This window comes from Macaca mulatta, chromosome 8, assembly GCF_049350105.2.
Source record: "Macaca mulatta isolate MMU2019108-1 chromosome 8, T2T-MMU8v2.0, whole genome shotgun sequence".
Taxonomy (NCBI): Eukaryota; Metazoa; Chordata; class Mammalia; order Primates; family Cercopithecidae; genus Macaca; species Macaca mulatta.
In genome coordinates, this window is record NC_133413.1 from 144,082,022 (window position 1) to 144,098,309 (window position 16,288).

Sequence of the window (16,288 nt, forward strand, 5' to 3'; positions counted from 1 at the left end):
CCATTAATTAAGTACTCTTGCCTTCCTCAGCATCGTCTTCCCTTTATAGGTAAAGGAAGTAAGGTACAGAGATGAGAATGAGCTTGCCCGAAGTCACACAGCTGGTAACTGATGAAAATGGGGTTTGAAGCTAGGCAGCCTGGCTCAAGATTCTGCACTTTTCCCTACTATACAAGGTGGTTCTAGTACCAGCGAGGTTTTTCTTCACATTTTTGAGGGCCCGTGGCAGTTTTTGAGTTTGGAAATGATGCGCGAGAATTTAGACCTCTGATGGACTGCTTCACCATTCCTGAGGGATGATTGGGTGAGGGTGGGGAGGCTGACGGGGGTGGTCCAGACACGAAGTCCAGGCAGACGCCCCCAAACCACGGCAGCGTCCTGGTTCACAATCTGATGCTCTAAGCTGCAGCGGCAGCCGGGATGGAGGCAAGTGTGAGCCATGAGAGACCTTATCCAGCAGGCTGACACTTTTCCAGGCTGGAGTCTTTAATTCCAACCACAGAACTTGGAATGACAGACGGGTAGGGCAGATAGCATTTTATAGAAGATGAAGAAACTGAGGTCAAGGGTGGGTCACTTGCCTAGAGTCACTCAGCAAACTTGTGGAACCAGATTCCAAGGGTTCACTGGCTCTTGGTTGTGGACCTGGAGGGAAGGTATAGCCCCAGACACAAAGCCGGAGTCCCAGGACACACCTGTTGCTTCTGCCTGTGGGGTGTCTTCTGAGCAGCTCATGCTATATCCTACCTGCACCTCATTACAACAGTTCCTGAAAGGGACACTGGAGTTAGGGTTTGAAAGCCACATTTATATAAAGTGTCACTTGGTCTTCAGGACAAATGCAAAACCTGGATTGTGATTTCTGTTTCGTGGATGTGGTTTAGGGGTTAAGTGATAAACCCAAGGAGACGCAGCTGGTAGATGGAGCAGCTAGGTCCAGTTTTTGGCTTCGAAGTCGAGAGGGCATTGACTGCATGAACTGCCTTCATTATCCACTCACCTCATTAAGAGCATTGGCAAGACTGTGAAATTGACCCTAAGCATGTGCGTGCTTTCTTTAAAACATAACTTGAAGGGTAAGTGTAAAGATTCACAATGCACTGGAAAGTGGGGGTGAGCTCTAGCAGGGCCTTTTCTGATATTCTGAGAGGTCATTTAAATTTTGTCTGGTCTGTTTCCAGGCCCTGAAAGGCACCAGGCTTGCTTTGACTGGCTGCCCTCAGAGTGTATGAAGATGAGAGTGTTATTAGAATCCAAAGTCACTCATTGGCCAGTGCTGGTAAACTAAAACCCGAAATGTGTGCAAAATGCGTTTTCTCTTTGGAGAAAGTGACATCTCATCTGAGTGCCTCGGGCCCCTGCAGGATGTTACCTACTGAGAAGGAATCACACATGCCAGGTTATCTGTCTTCAGGTGATTTCTTCGAAGTGTGGCGGCACCTCCCTTGATGACTGCTGGGGGGTATAATGAATCACCCACTTGCGGGAGAAGGCTGAAGAATTTGCTTTACCAGAGATACAGAAGTGGAGGGAATGCACAGGTATTGAAGTGTGTGTGCACGCATATGTGAATTTACATGCTTTGCATGCCCCTGTGTGCACGCATGTGTGCATTCGTGTGTGCACAAGTGCACTGATGTACACACATGTGCATCTCCAGCCCTGCTGAGGTCTCATGGAGGGGCGGATCAAGACAGTTCCTTAGAGACGACTACTAGCAAGGCTTTTGTGGAGGTGGCCTGGCCCTGGGAAGCTTAGAGCATCAGATTGTGAAGCAACATTTTACATAATGACTCTAGGAAGGATTGTGGGGTAATGGAAGGAATACCGATCCAGGAAGCAAGGCACTGAGCCCTGTCTCTGCCCCCAGCCTGCTGGGCAACTTCAGGAGACTCATCAGCCTCCTGAGCCTCATTTTCCCCACATGTGAAGCTGTAAAACCCAAACTCCTTGCCAGTGTGTTCCAGGCCTGTAGTAGGTGCTGCGGTGCGTGACTCTCCTTCGGGACTGAGCCCCCTGTCTCCCAGCTGCTGGAGTGGGTGCTCCTCAGAAACAAAGAGTCCTTCATCCAAGGTCCTCCCGTCTCTAGGGAGCAGCCAGCTGGGGACACACCCGTGCATGTGTCAGGCCCAGTTCCTGGCCTGATACCTCTGCAGGCCATCCCAGCTCCATGCTCCCTGAGGGACTGGCAGAAACCTCTCTTGTGAATGCACGGCAGCCTGGCTTCTCTGCTAGACTTCTACTTCCCTTTGACTCCCTTTCAAACGGACAGTCCCAAGAGCACTGCCCGATCACGCCCCTGCCTACAGACTTTCATCTCAGGAGATCCCAGAACAACACCCCAGTGGTCTGCGCCTCTGTGATGGCCCCTCCTCCACCGTCCCTCACTCTCGTCATCAAAGCACACTCCAGCCTCAGGGCCTTTGCACCTTCCTTCTGTAGAAAACCCTTCCCCCCACCCTTTGTAGATGACTTCCTACCATTTAAATCTCAGCAAAATGGTCATGTCCTCAGTAAGGCCTTCCCTGACCACCCCATCTAGGATTCCTCCATCAATTAATCTGAATACATCACTGTTTTATTTTTTCTCAAGGCCTTTATCACTCCCTGACATTAGGTTTGTTAATTATGCAGTTGTTTATTTTCTGTCACCCGCTCCTTTGAAATGAAAGTTCCCTGAGCACAGGATCTGCAGCTTGGCTCTCTGCCCCATCCGCAGTGCCAGCAAGTGAACCTGGAACAAGGTAAGCCCTTGACAAATATGTGTAGTGTGAATGGGAGACAAGGTGGTACCAGACAGGGTCCTTAACCTAGGATTTGGGATATCCACACACTTGGATGGTGCATTAAGTGTAACAGATGGCTGCAAGTTGTGTGGCTTAAAGCAACAGGGACTTATCTTCGCACTGTTCTAGTGGCCAGAGTCCTAAAAGAAGGCATTGGCAGGGCTGTGCTCTCTCCAAAGGCTTGCAGGAAGAACACCTTGCCCAGCTTCTTGTGGCTACAGGTGTTCCTTGGCTTCCTTGGCCACATCATTCCTTTTTTTTTCTTTTCTTTTTTAATCTGTTTTTGTTTGTTTGTTTTTTGAGAGGGACTCTTGCTCTGTCACCCAGGCTGGAGTGCAATGGCACGATCTTGGCTTATTGCAACCTCCCCCTCCTGGGTTCAAGCAATTCTCTTGTCTCAACCTCCCGAGTAGCTGGGATTGCAGGTGTGCACCACCATACTCGGCTAATTTTTCTTTGTAATTTTAGTAGAGATGGGGTTTCACCTTGTTACCCAGGCTGGTCTCAAACTCCTGACCTCTTGATCTGCCTGCCTTGGCCTCCCAAAGTACTGGGATTACAGGCGTGAGCCACCACGCCCGGCCACATCATTCCAATTTCTGTCTTGCTGGTCACATTGTCTCCATATTCACATGGCCTTTTCCTGTTCTCTGTATCTTCCCTTTCATCTCTCATAACAACACTTGTCATTGGATTTAGGGCCCACCTGGGTAATCCAGGATGCTCTCATCTCCAGAGCCTCAACTTACTTGTCTGCAAAGACCACATTTTTTCCCCCAAGAAGCTTATATTCATTGATTCCAGAGATTAGGAGATGGACATACTGGTGGTGGGGCCACCGTTTGACCTATTAGAGGCAAGAATAAAAATCCATCTTCATTTTGCCTAAGTTTTAACCAGTATTTAGGATTTGCTTCAATCGTGAATATAGGCACAAAGCAGAGTCCCCTCAGCGGTGTCTATGAATTTGTCATTAGTTGATATCACAGAGATTTTTGCCATAGGAGAAAAAGATGCTCATCATTTTCATAAACACAGCCCTTATCAGACTCCCCATTAGTTCTTATTATAGAATCTGTTACTAGAGAGCCCATATGTTGTCCTTTTACCAGTTTCTTTTTAAACTAGTTTGAAAGGTTGGGCGTGGTGGCTCGTGCCTGTAATCTGAGCACTTTGGGAAACCAAAGTAGGTGGATCACTTGAGGCCGAAAGTTTGAGTCTAGCCTGAGCAATGTAGCAACACCCTGCCTCTATGAAAAATTTTAAAAAGTTAGCTGAACATGGTGGTGTGTGCCTGTAGTCCCAGCTACTTGGGAGGCTGAGGTGTGAGGATCACTTGAGCCCAGGAGTTTGAGGCTGCAATGAACTATGATCATGGCACTGCACTCCAACCTGGGCCACAGAGTGAGACCCTGTCTCAAAAAAAGGAAAAATTGAATAAAATAAAAATAAATAAACTATTTTGATGAGCATATTGCAGTTTAATTGGGAGCTCTGTATTCCTGTGTATTTTGTTTTATGCATTTACAAACATTATTCTGTGAAGGGATCCACGGGTGTTTTGGGAAAGCCAGGGGAGGCTAAGAGCCTCTGGATGGAGGCTCTCAGAGGTGTTTTGGGTTTCTTTTCTTAACCTTCACAGGTTGGGCCATTTTTTTTTTTATCATATAGTTTACTATTGATGTTTTTTTCTTTTTGATCAGTAGTAACACTATCAGAGGCAAGACAGTGAGCTCTGCCTCTGCGGTCAGTACTGAGACCCCAGAGCAGAGGGCTGGGCTTTGAGAGAGGAAATGTTCAGTGCTATGATTCCTTGCATCTCTCAAAGATGTTTCCTGTCATCACATGATGTTGACAGAGCACAGGGTGGCAGACCATATGGAAAGGGCTTTGAGATCCACAGTTGTGATGGACTTGTCTCTCCATTAACTGTGAGAATTATGTTAAAGCTGGACCTATGCCAGGTCAGCATTGCTATCTTGCCTGCAAAACAGATTAGATGATGCTCAAGACCTATGTCTATCTACCCAGAGATTATTGCTCAGCCTGACGTATTTTGATGACACAGATGCTAAGCTTTGTATTTTATGTTTATTATTTTTTTGAGAAAAAATCTGCCACCCAGGCTGGAGTGCAGTGGTACATTCAAAGCTCACTGCAGCCTCAACCTCCCAGGCTCAAGTGATCCTCCCACTTCACCCTCCATTGTAGCTAGGACTCCAGTTTCACGCCACCATACCTGGCTAATTTATTTTTGTTTTTGTAGAGAGGAAGGTCTCACTATGTTGCCTAGGCTGGTCTCAAACTCCTGGACTCAAGTGATCCTGCCTCCTCAGCCTCCCAAATTGTTGGGATTATAGGTGGGAGCCACTGCACCTGCCTTGGATGTTAAATTTTAAAGAGGAACTGGATAACATGATTTCAATTAAGAGTCTCATACCTGTTGCCCTTGTGTTTGCACATGAATCCAACTTGAACTTGTGTCATGTAGGCATCTGCCTGTTCAAAGCCACCTGGGAAAAGAATTTACATTGGACTTGAAGTGAGGTGCATCAGCTGCCAAGGACACCACTAAAATATCAGTCTCAGCTCCATTATAGGTGAAGTGGACAAACAAACCCCTGATTCTTCCTACCTTACAGGGTCCTGGGGGGCTGGAATGAGAGAGTGAATCATTATAGCTTCCACTGTAGTGGTCCATCATCCTGCTTATTCCTTGTGGATGAGCTTGATTGTGCTCAAGTGTTAACCCCACCTTTGGAAGGGGTGACCCTCCTTCCATGGTACTCATAGTAATTTATTTTCCCTTGTTGGGTCTTGAGTTAGGTAGGACCATGTGACACAGCCCCAGAGGAGGAGACATGGAGGGAATTCTGCTTGGATGCTTTTGTGAAGGTATTCCTGGTTTTCCAAAAAATAAGATAGTAATTCTCCTCTCTTTGCTTTTGGACAGGTTGTGCAAGGACGGCTCTGAAAGCCCTCTCAAAACCATGAGGGCAGCATGGCCCACCTGCTGAAGATGGCACAGTGGAAAGGTGAAGTCTCAGGGCTCAGACGAGATCGTGAGCTGGCGAATTAACACAGGAGCCTTCTTTCCCCAAGTTCCTTGTCCTATGAGGTTATACCACTGACTGTTTATGCCATTTTTAGTTGAAGGTTCTTCTGCTTGCAGCCCCAAGCATTCTAACCGACATGAAAGGTCTGCTGTAGTCGTGAGCAGATTGTGGCAGTATATTTTGATAGTCTAGGTGGAGAAACCTTAGTGCAAGGGTTTCATGATAGCGGTTCTGCCTCTCTAAGGATATTCCCCTTCACTTCTGGATTTACAGCTGTGATCCGGATACTGAGTACACCATCATCCCAGTGGTACTATCTCAACAGGCTGCATGGAGAGTAATGGAAAAAGATACCACCTTGACCAAACTGACTTTGACCCCCTGGAGCTCTCACAGTATTTTGGGGGCTGTGAAGGGCAGACCTATCTGTGTTTCCATCAGGCCCCAGTTTCCTCATTACTTTGCTCAGCTTCCAAGCTGAGATCATTATTAATTAATACACTTATAGTTATTAATATATGGTGACATTAATTAACTACAGTCTATTAAATGCCCCCTGTGTGTCTGGTCTGATGCTACATGTTGTGCTGCATTTTCTCATTGATCCTCCCAATAAGCCAAGAAGATGAGTTTTGCTATGCATGTTTTACAAGAAAGAACGCAAGGTTCAGATAATTCATTAATGTGCCCAAAGGCCCCCATTCTGATTGGAAATCAGCAGAGGCAGGATATCACCTCGCAATTCACCCTGGTTCCACTTCTCTAAGAGGAGTTTTTGCAGAGGGAAGCATCTGTTTTAGATTTGCACCAGTTCTTGGCTTGTTCTGGTGATAAAGAAGAAACAACATTAACCTTGATGTCAAGAACCTGGGATTGAATCCTGGTCAGTCTACTGAGGCGATGCTGGGGAGAGGGGGTGTCGTGGCGTGGATTGATTTTTTTTTCTCCTCTGAGTCTTAGTTGTTTTTTATTCTCTAAAAGGGATAGTAGTCCTTAAACTCCAGGTAATTTATTGTCAAAGGAAATAACAAATGTGAAATTGTCCAGGTACAGTACAATAGGTACCAAAACCCTCTGTTTAGTTCATTCATTTATTCACTCTTCACTCATCCCTTATATCAACTTCTGGGTCTGCAAGATGCAGCATGTAAACACCCTGGTAGTGACCTTGAACACTCTGGTAGGAGTCATTCTCCGTCACCTACCAGCTGTGAAATGGTGGGCAGTGCAAGTAACCTTAGTAGGTCTCACATTCCCTTCTGTAACAAAAGCTTTTCTTTTGTGACAGCTACACTTTCATCATTTTAAATGTGTGAACTCATTAAATCTTCTCAATAGCCTTCAAAGTTGGCATATAATTATCTCCTATTACAGATTAGGAAATTGAAGTACAGGGAAGTTAAAAACTTGGCCATGTCGGCCAGGCGCGGTGGCTCACACCTGTAATCCCAGCACTTTGTGGGGCTGAGGCGGGTGGACAACAAGGTCAGGAGATTGAGACCATCCTGGCTAACATGGTGAAACCCTGTCTCTACTAAAAAATACAAAAAATTAGCTGGGCATGGTGGCAGGCGCCTGTAGTCCCAGCTACTCGAGAGGCTGAGGTGGGAGAATGGCATGAACCCGGTAGGCAGAGCTTGCAATGAGCTGAGATTGCGCCACTGCACTCCAGCCTGGGCGACAGAGCGAGACTCCATCTCCAAAAAAAAAAAAAATCTTGGCCATGTCACATGGCTGGTGAGTGCTGGAATTGGAAGCTGATCCCATAAAATTGCATGGTAGGACTCACGGTCCTGTCCACTATTTCTCCTCCTAGAGGTACTGTGAGGAACAGATGTCAATTGCATGCAATAGTGTGGCTAGCACATAAGAAGCAGTCCAAAAATGTCAGCTTATCATGTCAGTGAGATAGTGTGATGGTCACATAAACAAGTTCTGGGACTGGGTTACCTGGGTTCTACCCCAGCTCCATTGCTAAGATGTACAAAATCTTGGACAAGAATTTCATTGTCCTTATTAGCAAAAGACAAAGAACAAGAAAATTCTACATCTGAAGGTTTTGAGAGGATTTATCAAGCTAGCACAGGGAAAGTATTAGAACAGATCCTGGAACATTTTAAATGCATTCTGAGCATTGGTTTTTATTTAAAACCTCTTGCCGTGTTGGTTTTATTTAAAACCTCTACCTGAGCCACAGCTGTGAGTGCTCATGCTGCAGATCTTATTCACCATTGTCTTCTTGCATCTCAGAGCTTAGTACTCAGCACAGAGTCCAGGTGGAGGTGCTTAATAGAAATAGGTTGATCTGAATATAGCCTGCGATGCTTTGGGTACTATTACCTCTTTGTGGCATGGACATTCATAGAACCTGTGCATTAACTGAGTCCTTCCTGAGTGAGTCACTCACATAACAGGCTCCAGTGGGACAGATAAATGCCAAGCAGCTTGGTATGAGAAGGGAGGGGTTGGAGTGGAGAAGCCTGGGATCATGAGCCCTTTCATATTTCTTTTTGCTCTGACGTTGAAGGCATTTGTAATTCGCCTGTACATTCATTCAATCATCCACGGTCGGGAGCGTCCATTTCTGTTTATTTCCTCAAGAGAGGCAAAGCTGAACATTTAATTGCTCCTTTCTTCCTTCATCTCTCTGAAAATGGAGAGCCTTTAGTCATGTGGGCATAGAACACACTTCATCCTTTGTCTCAGGGAGAAGCCAGGTTACCCATCCTAAAACTCCCTCTTCTCTCATTCCTGTTCTCAGTGGCTTCTTTCAACCTGACCTCTCAAATCTCTCTAATATGCCCCTTTCCTCACATGTGCACACGCTTGCCACCCGGCCACTGGTTTCCTGCAGCAGGCCTCTCTTCCTGCCTTCCAGTACTGCCTTTGGTCTGGACTCTTGTAATCCATTCTCCATCCTGTGGCCAGAGCAATCTTTCTAGATATGATCATCTCAATTCCCCGTTTGTCATGCTTCGATGGCTTCTGTCTACTGGCTTCTACCTGAAAGCATTGAGCAAACAGATGCACCCTGTGCCCTCATGGAGCTGGTGGCTAGTCTGTGCTCATTGTCCACAGCTGTGACCGTTTTTGCCATTCACACATTGGGGCACTTTGAGTGTGGACATAGGGAAGGCTTACCTAGTCTGTCTAGTTGGGATAAATAACAAGGTGCCTTGGGAGTTGCCATGTGAGCTAAATGCTGATGATTAGGAGAAGTTGACCAGACTCTGCAGGGCATACCAGGGAGAGGGGGAAAATCCAGCACTAGGACAAATGGATATGGGGAACCTGCCTCTGGGTTGGCTCCTACAGGACTTGTACATGTTGTCACTTGAATGATGGTCACTTGCTTGTTTGTGAGCATCTGTTTTCTGCCCTGTCCCCAGAGTTTCCTGAGGCCAGAGGCCCTGTCTTCTCTTATTCCACATCCTCAGTGCTTAGTGGACACTCAAGAAATATTACTGTCAGTGGGAGACTAAATAAAGAAGGGAATAGTCTCTCTTCATTGTTTGTGTGAAGACTCCTCCTGCTGCCCCACCTCTCACTGTTGTTGTTGCCTTTCCTGCTCAGAAATGTATTGAATCTCTCATTTCTTCTAGGTTGGCCCAAGATACACCTCTTTTGAGTTAGATACAGAGAATTCAGGGGCAGCACCTGCAGGTAGACACAAAATTCTGCAAATGCCACTCTTTGAAGATTACATGCCTGCACTCCCTGTCCATCTGCCTTTCAAGAAAATGTGTAGTTAGAGTGCTCCATGAAGCAGCAGGTGTGGGGGGTGTGTATATGTGGTGTGAATGTGTGCATGTGGTGTGTGATATATGCATGTGTTTGTGACTCAACATGGTTCAGTGGAAGTTATATTCCTACCTTTGGATTCAGGCTGTAAGTTCTAATCACCTACATGGTCATTTATTGCTATGTCATCACTTGACCTCTTGGATCCTCAGTTTCCTTATCAGTAAAATGAGCATAAGTGTCCCCTTGGAAAGACTGTTATGAGGATTAGATATACTGCATTTAAAGCACCTGATATCTAAGGTTTTGATTAATTCCACTTCTCAACTCACCTGTTACAATGCTCAGGGGTTCATCCCATGCTAAAGAAGGGCATTGACAGCTTCAGGTTTGAACATATGAGCTAGACCTGGCCAGGGGCCCTTTGAGCCAAGACAAGGACAGACATGAGCCATGGACTCTTGATCCAGCAGCATCCTAGAGAAGCCATAATGTTCAGCCTGATTTTTTTCTGAATGGGCCTTGGGGAGGGGCTGGCAGAATTCAGCCTAATGGAATATACATTAGGTGGTTGAATCTGCTTGTCTTCATTGGGCCCTGTCCAGCACTGAAATTTCTGAAGCTGAAGTCATGGAGGAGACCTCCAAGGAATATGGGCAGCTCCATCCTTTCCCAAACTCACACTTTCCTTCAGGCCCTGACCAGTATCCAAGGGGAGGCTAAGAATCAAAATAGCCCACTTTTTATCATGTGTCCATTAAGTCCCAGACATTGAAATGGGCACTCTGCATGTGCTATTTAATTCAGTCCTCGAAGGCAGTGACTCTCAACTGGGGGTGATTTTGCCCCCCAGAGGACACTTTTCAATATCTAGAGACATGCTGATTAACAAAAACCACATGATGATCTCAATAAATGCAGAAAAAGCATTTGACAAAATCTGTAAACTGTCATTATGAAAAAGGTCAACAAATTAGAAATAGCAGTTTCTCAACTTGATCAAGTTTGTCTATGAAAGCCTCACAGATAATGCCCTACTTAATGGTTTTAAAAACTGAAAGCTTCTCCCTTGAGATCTAGAAGAAGGATATTTACTCTCACTACTTCTATTTAACCTCTAATATGTTAGAGGTCTGGCCAGGGTAATGAGGCCAAAAGAAGAAAAATTAAATAAAAACAAAAATGAATAAAATATACTCAGATTGGAAAGGCTGGTGAGGAGGGGAAAATGCAGTGACTGCCTTGTGTCTACAGCCTGACATCTGAGTTGTCTTTGGAGTTGCCGACATCTGAGGGGAAGCTCAGCAGACTCTAGAACCCCAGGAGTGCTCTCACCTCTCCTTCCATCCCCACCAGCTTCCAGGAAACTTTGGGGTACATGGACTTGGGAAGCCATATGTGGAGCCACATACCAAAACACTCATTCCTGCAATGGGAGGTACTTGGTTTCTACCTCTCTCCAGACACTATGCTAGACCCAAGAAATACAGACATGAGTGAAATGTGGTGCCTGCCCTAAAGAAGTGTCCCATGTAGCAAAGGAGAAAGAGCCTGATTAAACCAGTGCAGATATGGTGTAGTCCATGAGGGAAGCATATGTAAAGAAGTCTTCCTGGAGGAGGCACTTGGGATGTGCCAAAAAGTGTAGATTTATTTACCAGGCAGAAAGAGTGCATGAAAAAAATCATGAAAATGTAAAAATCATTAGATCTCTTGATCCAAATATTGCTGTCTCTCCCTACTCTCTAAGCTAGGGTATGATTGCATTCCCATGCCTCTCCAAACTTGCTTTGGTCAACGGAAAGTTGAATGAAGTGATTAAGAGATAGAAAATGGTTTGCCATGGTCTTTTCTTCTTGCTGTGACGACAGAAGAAAGCTTTATCAGTTTGAGTCATAGAGTGACTACAATGAACAGATATTTCCCCCACAACTCCTGCTCCCAGTTGCAACTTTGGGCATGTAGAGTAAAATTTAGGGGATGTTTGTCTTTGCAGCATAACTTAGCTCACCCTGACTAAAACATAAAGGCATCACCAAGGGCTGTAGAAAGAGCACAAGAAGGCCGGACATGGTGGCTCACGCCTGTAATCCTAGCACTTTGGGAGGCTGAGGCAGGTGGATCACGTGAGGTCGGGAGTTTGAGATCAGCCTGGCCAATAAGTTGAAACCCCATCTCTACTAAAAATACAAAAATTAGCTGGGTGTGGTGGTGGGTGCCTATAATCCCAGCTACCTGGGAGGCTGAGACAGGAGAATTGCTTGAACCTGGGAGGCAGAGGTTACAGTGAGCCGAGATCATGCCACTGAATTCCAGCCTGGGTGACAGAGCGAGAATCCCTCTCAAAATAAGTAAATAGATAAATAAATAAATAAATAGCACAAGAAAATACCTGGAGGTGAGAAATAGCCTCTTGGATATGAAAAACTCTAAAAGCTTAGTATGGCTATTGTATGAAGTATGACACAGGAAAATGGAGACATGACAGGGCAGAATCTGGAGGTTCTGTTATGCTTTACAGAGGAGCTGTGTTGTTTTTATTTTCCTGTAAGCAATGGGGAGATATTAAGAGTTGCGTTTTGAAAAAAACAAAAATCACCCTAGCTGCAATGTGGAGAATGGACCTCCTGGGGAGAATAAACCTCAATGCAAGGAGACTCAGGAGAAGCCTGTTTTAACCCTACAGGTGCAAGGAGAAGGGAGCCTGCATGAGGCCCACGGCATAGGGATGGAGGAGTGGGGACACGCAGACAGAGAATTCAACAGGATGGAATCTGCAGGACTTGGTGGCTGACTGTATATAAGAATGCGGGAGAAGAAAGAGAGTGGTCTCACTCCAAAGCCTGTGCTCTTTCCACTCACTTAGCTAGTTTTCTTTGGATAAATGCTTTTGCATTATCACCTAATTTAATCCTCAAAATAGTCTTCCAATTTAGGTTGAGCAAATTTATTTCGACTTTACAGATGAAGAAACTGAGTCTCAGAGAGGTGACAGAATGGGTTACTTTAAAATCACATTTCTCAAGTGTCCAAATAGCCAATCTGTTCTTTCTCTAAATTTCTGACCTCAGTCACTTAGATATTTTAGGGGTGGAAATAGATTTTGAGGGGGCAGTAGCAGCAAGATGAGAGGACTGCTAGTGGGCAGGGCTGTTGCTTTTTAGCCATAGTTACCTCGTTGATTAATCTATGAATGTTCAGGCATATGTTACACACATAAAAAACAGTGTGCTCAAAGGAAGCCTCATACACCAAAGTCTGGATTTACAAGACTCAAATGAGTGATTGTTATTCCATTGTTCAAGGCTTTTTTTTTTCCCTCCTTACTCTATCAAAGTATTCCTCGTAGGGTTTCTTAAAAGATCAATTTCAGTCTCCCAGGATGCTTTTAAAATGCAATTTATTGCCCACATTTTATTAGCATTCCACTGCTTAGTAATGCAGTCCATGTTTAAAATGGCATGTATCCACTCATAGAATTGTGCCAGCCTGAGATGTCATTAGCTGGGTATTTCCAATTGTCTTCACGGTTGTTTTAAACAAAGACACAGTGAGTAGAGTCAGCTGTATAATTTAAAGTGGCCCAGTTTCCCCGAATCAAACTCAGGGTAAAGCCCTCTATGGAACTCCATGGACTGAGAGGACCTGGTGAGACGGCAGGCAGCAGACCTGGTTTCTCATGCACTTCTTGACTTCAAACAACCCCGAGCCTGGGCCAGCACCTCTCTTCCCTGAGACTTACTCTCCTTTTCTGTAAGGTCAGAAGATGGACAAGCCAGTGGCAGCTCAGGGCTTAGAGCTCTGTCCTCCTGGTCAGTCCATTACTCCTTAGAAGCCCTTGGGAAATCAGGCTGTGGGAACACGTGGAATTCTTAGGATTAGATAGTCTGACACCTTCTAGTTTGGGGACTCATAGAAGATTTGAGTCTCTAACCTACTTCAGCCACTCAGAAACTCTGAGAGCTCAACTAGGTCCTATAGCTGTGTCAAGTCTCTGTTTTTCTCATCTGTAAAGTAGGGCTTTCATATTGTATTTGGAGGGTTCCGATAAAGGAAAAAGCCAGCACATTGTTCGGAACCTACATGTGTTTAGTGTGTGTGTAAATGCTGACATTTATTCAGCATTAAATACATGCTGGGACTACTTAAAGCACTTTACACATTTTCACATTTAATTCTAACAACACTATGAAGCAGGTGCTTTTTATTTTTTTTTATTGTTATTATTTTTTAATACGGAGTTTAGCTCTTGTCACCCAGACTGGAGTGCAGTCTCGGCTCACTGCAGCCTCTGCCTCCCCAGTTCAAGCGATTCTCCTGCCTCAGCCTCCTGCGTAGCTGGGGCTACAGGTGCACACCACCGTGCCCAACTAATTTTTGGTAGAGATGGGGTTTCACCATGTTGGCCAGACTGGTCTCGAATTTCTGACCTCAGGTGATCCACCCACCTCAGCCTCCCAAAATGCTGGGATTACAGGCATGAGCCACCACGCCCGGCCAAAGAAGGTGCTTTTATTTTCCTTCAGTTTACTGGTGAAGAAACTCAGTCTCAGAGAGACTGAACAACTGACTCAAGGTCAAAAAGTTCATAAGTGATAGATAAGAACACTGAAAGTTTTATCATATTTCATACAGACCTGTTCTAAAAACTGAGCTGAACATTTAATTCCACCATAACTGTTTATGTCGTTAGTCTGACACAGTGATCTGTTCACGTGATGGACAGATTCTAATGTGGCTTCCCTGATAACTGCCTCCTGGTGTTCAGTGCCTCATGAACTAGGCATTCCCGGTGTTCAGTGTAGGGAGGACCTATGACTTGCTTCTAACAAAGAGAATACGGCGAAGAATGCACACTGCATATGACTGTCAAGCTTATCTTGTTGGAGTCTTTCTCTCTCTTGCAGGCTTGATGAAGCAAGCGGTTATATTGGAGGTCCCCATGGCAAGGAACTGAAGACAACTTTTAGGAGCTGAGGGTGGACCCCATCTGATAGCTGCCATAGGGATGGAGACTCTCAGTCCTATAGCTGCGGAGAACTCAATGCTGCTGACATCCAAGCGAGCCTTGAAGTGGCTTTTCCTGGGTTGAGTCTCCAGATGGAAACTCAACCCTAAACAATACTTTGATTGCAGCCTTGCAGCTGTGCTTGACCTCCTGACCCTGCAAAACTGTGAGATAATAAATGTGTGTTGTTTTAACCTACTAAGTTTGCAGTAATGTTGTTACACAGCAATAGATAACTAATACAGTTTCGTTTTTTATTTATTTTATTCTTGTTACCATCATCCTAATAGTTATTATTTAAAATATCCTTCTAGGCTGGGCACAGTGGCTCACATCTGCAATCCCAGCTCTTTGGCAAGCTGAAGTGAGAGGATTGTTTGAACTCAGGAATTTGAGACAAGCCTGGGTGACATAGCAAGACCTCATCTCTCCAAAAAAGAAAATTTAGCCAGGTGTGGTAGTGTATACCTGTAGCCCTAGCTACTCCACAGCCGAGTCAGAAAGATCATTTGAGCCCAGTAGTTTAAGGCTGCAGTAATCTCTGATTGTGCCATTGCACTCCAGCCTGGGTGACAGAGCAAGACCTCATTTCTAGAAAACTATAAATAAATAAAATATCCTTCTATTAGGCTAAGTGCCCTTATGGGAAACAATTAGAGATACAGAACATTAAGTGAACACTAGAGACAACAGAATCCCAGATGACAGAAGAAACAGCACTTGATCTCCTAAACCCACTTCCAGCATCCTCAGTGCCTTCAGCTCTCCCTCACCAAGGAGTGGCTTCCAGCTCCTTCATGCAGCCCCTTTGCCAAACGTTGCACAGCCTGTTGATGTCCCACTGGAAATGCTGCAGCCAGAGCAGAATGCATGTTCTGCAGAGTAGGATGCTTTCTTCCTGCCACGGACTCTCCTCTCTTCGGTAAAATGCATCGCCAATTTCTCTGAGGACACTTACCACTCTCAGTTCATATAGTTTAGGTGAGATCTAGGATGAGTCGGCATGGGCTCTGGTCATGTTGCATGTCCTATTTTCCATAGCCCCAGGCAGGCCAAAGGGATTTCTCCCTAGGACCCCTGCTGGACCTGCTGGGAAAGGGGCACCTATTCTTTTTGCAAGGACTGCTTTCTTCCATGAGGTCCCTGCCAGTGTAGGAGTTGCCAGGAGTCATGATGTGCAGAAAGTGAGCCAGCATCGGGGTGATGCCAGTGGAAGGAAGCAGAGTTTAGGGAAAGAACAAGAGTCATCAGATTCTAGTGACCAATCCATGGGGCCTGAGTGAGTCCAAGCCTACACTTTTCACCTATATTGATACACTTTCTTTTGTGCTTATGCCAGTTTGAGATTGTCGTCCATCCCTAGCCATAGAAAGAGAGCACTGGCACACACGTGCTGAGGGTTAGCCATCATCTTAGATAACAATTATTCCATAGAGACATCATCAACTTTTTTTTTTTTTTTGAAATGGGGTCTCGACTGTCTGTCACCTGGGCTGTAGTGTGCAGTGCAGTGATGTGATCTCGGCTCACTGCAACCTCCACCTCCCAGGTTCTAGCGATTCTCCTCAGCCCCCCGAATAGCTAAGATTACAGGCGCCTGCCACCACGTCCTGCCAATTTTTCCGTACTTTTGGTAGAGACAGGGTTTCACTATGTTGGCCAGGCTGGTCTTGAACTCCTGACCTTATCATGTGCCT

General features: G+C 45.4%; 1 long non-coding RNA gene across 2 annotated transcripts in view; it reads left to right on the forward strand.

Annotated features, from left to right (window-relative positions):
* Positions 1–736: 736 nt before the first annotated feature.
* The window catches only part of LOC114680350 (uncharacterized), a 37,332-nt gene continuing 21,780 nt past the window's right edge, over positions 737–16,288 (forward strand). Inside the window, exons 1-5 of one of the 2 annotated variants that reach the window (XR_013397439.1) lie at positions 737–1,541; positions 2,635–2,744; positions 5,278–5,386; positions 5,740–5,821; positions 14,491–15,043. This is a non-coding gene — a long non-coding RNA (uncharacterized LOC114680350). Of the gene's footprint in view, positions 2,745–5,277; positions 5,387–5,739; positions 6,421–14,490; positions 15,044–16,288 lie in introns of those variants that run through there. The other variant, XR_013397440.1, reaches the window with a different exon arrangement.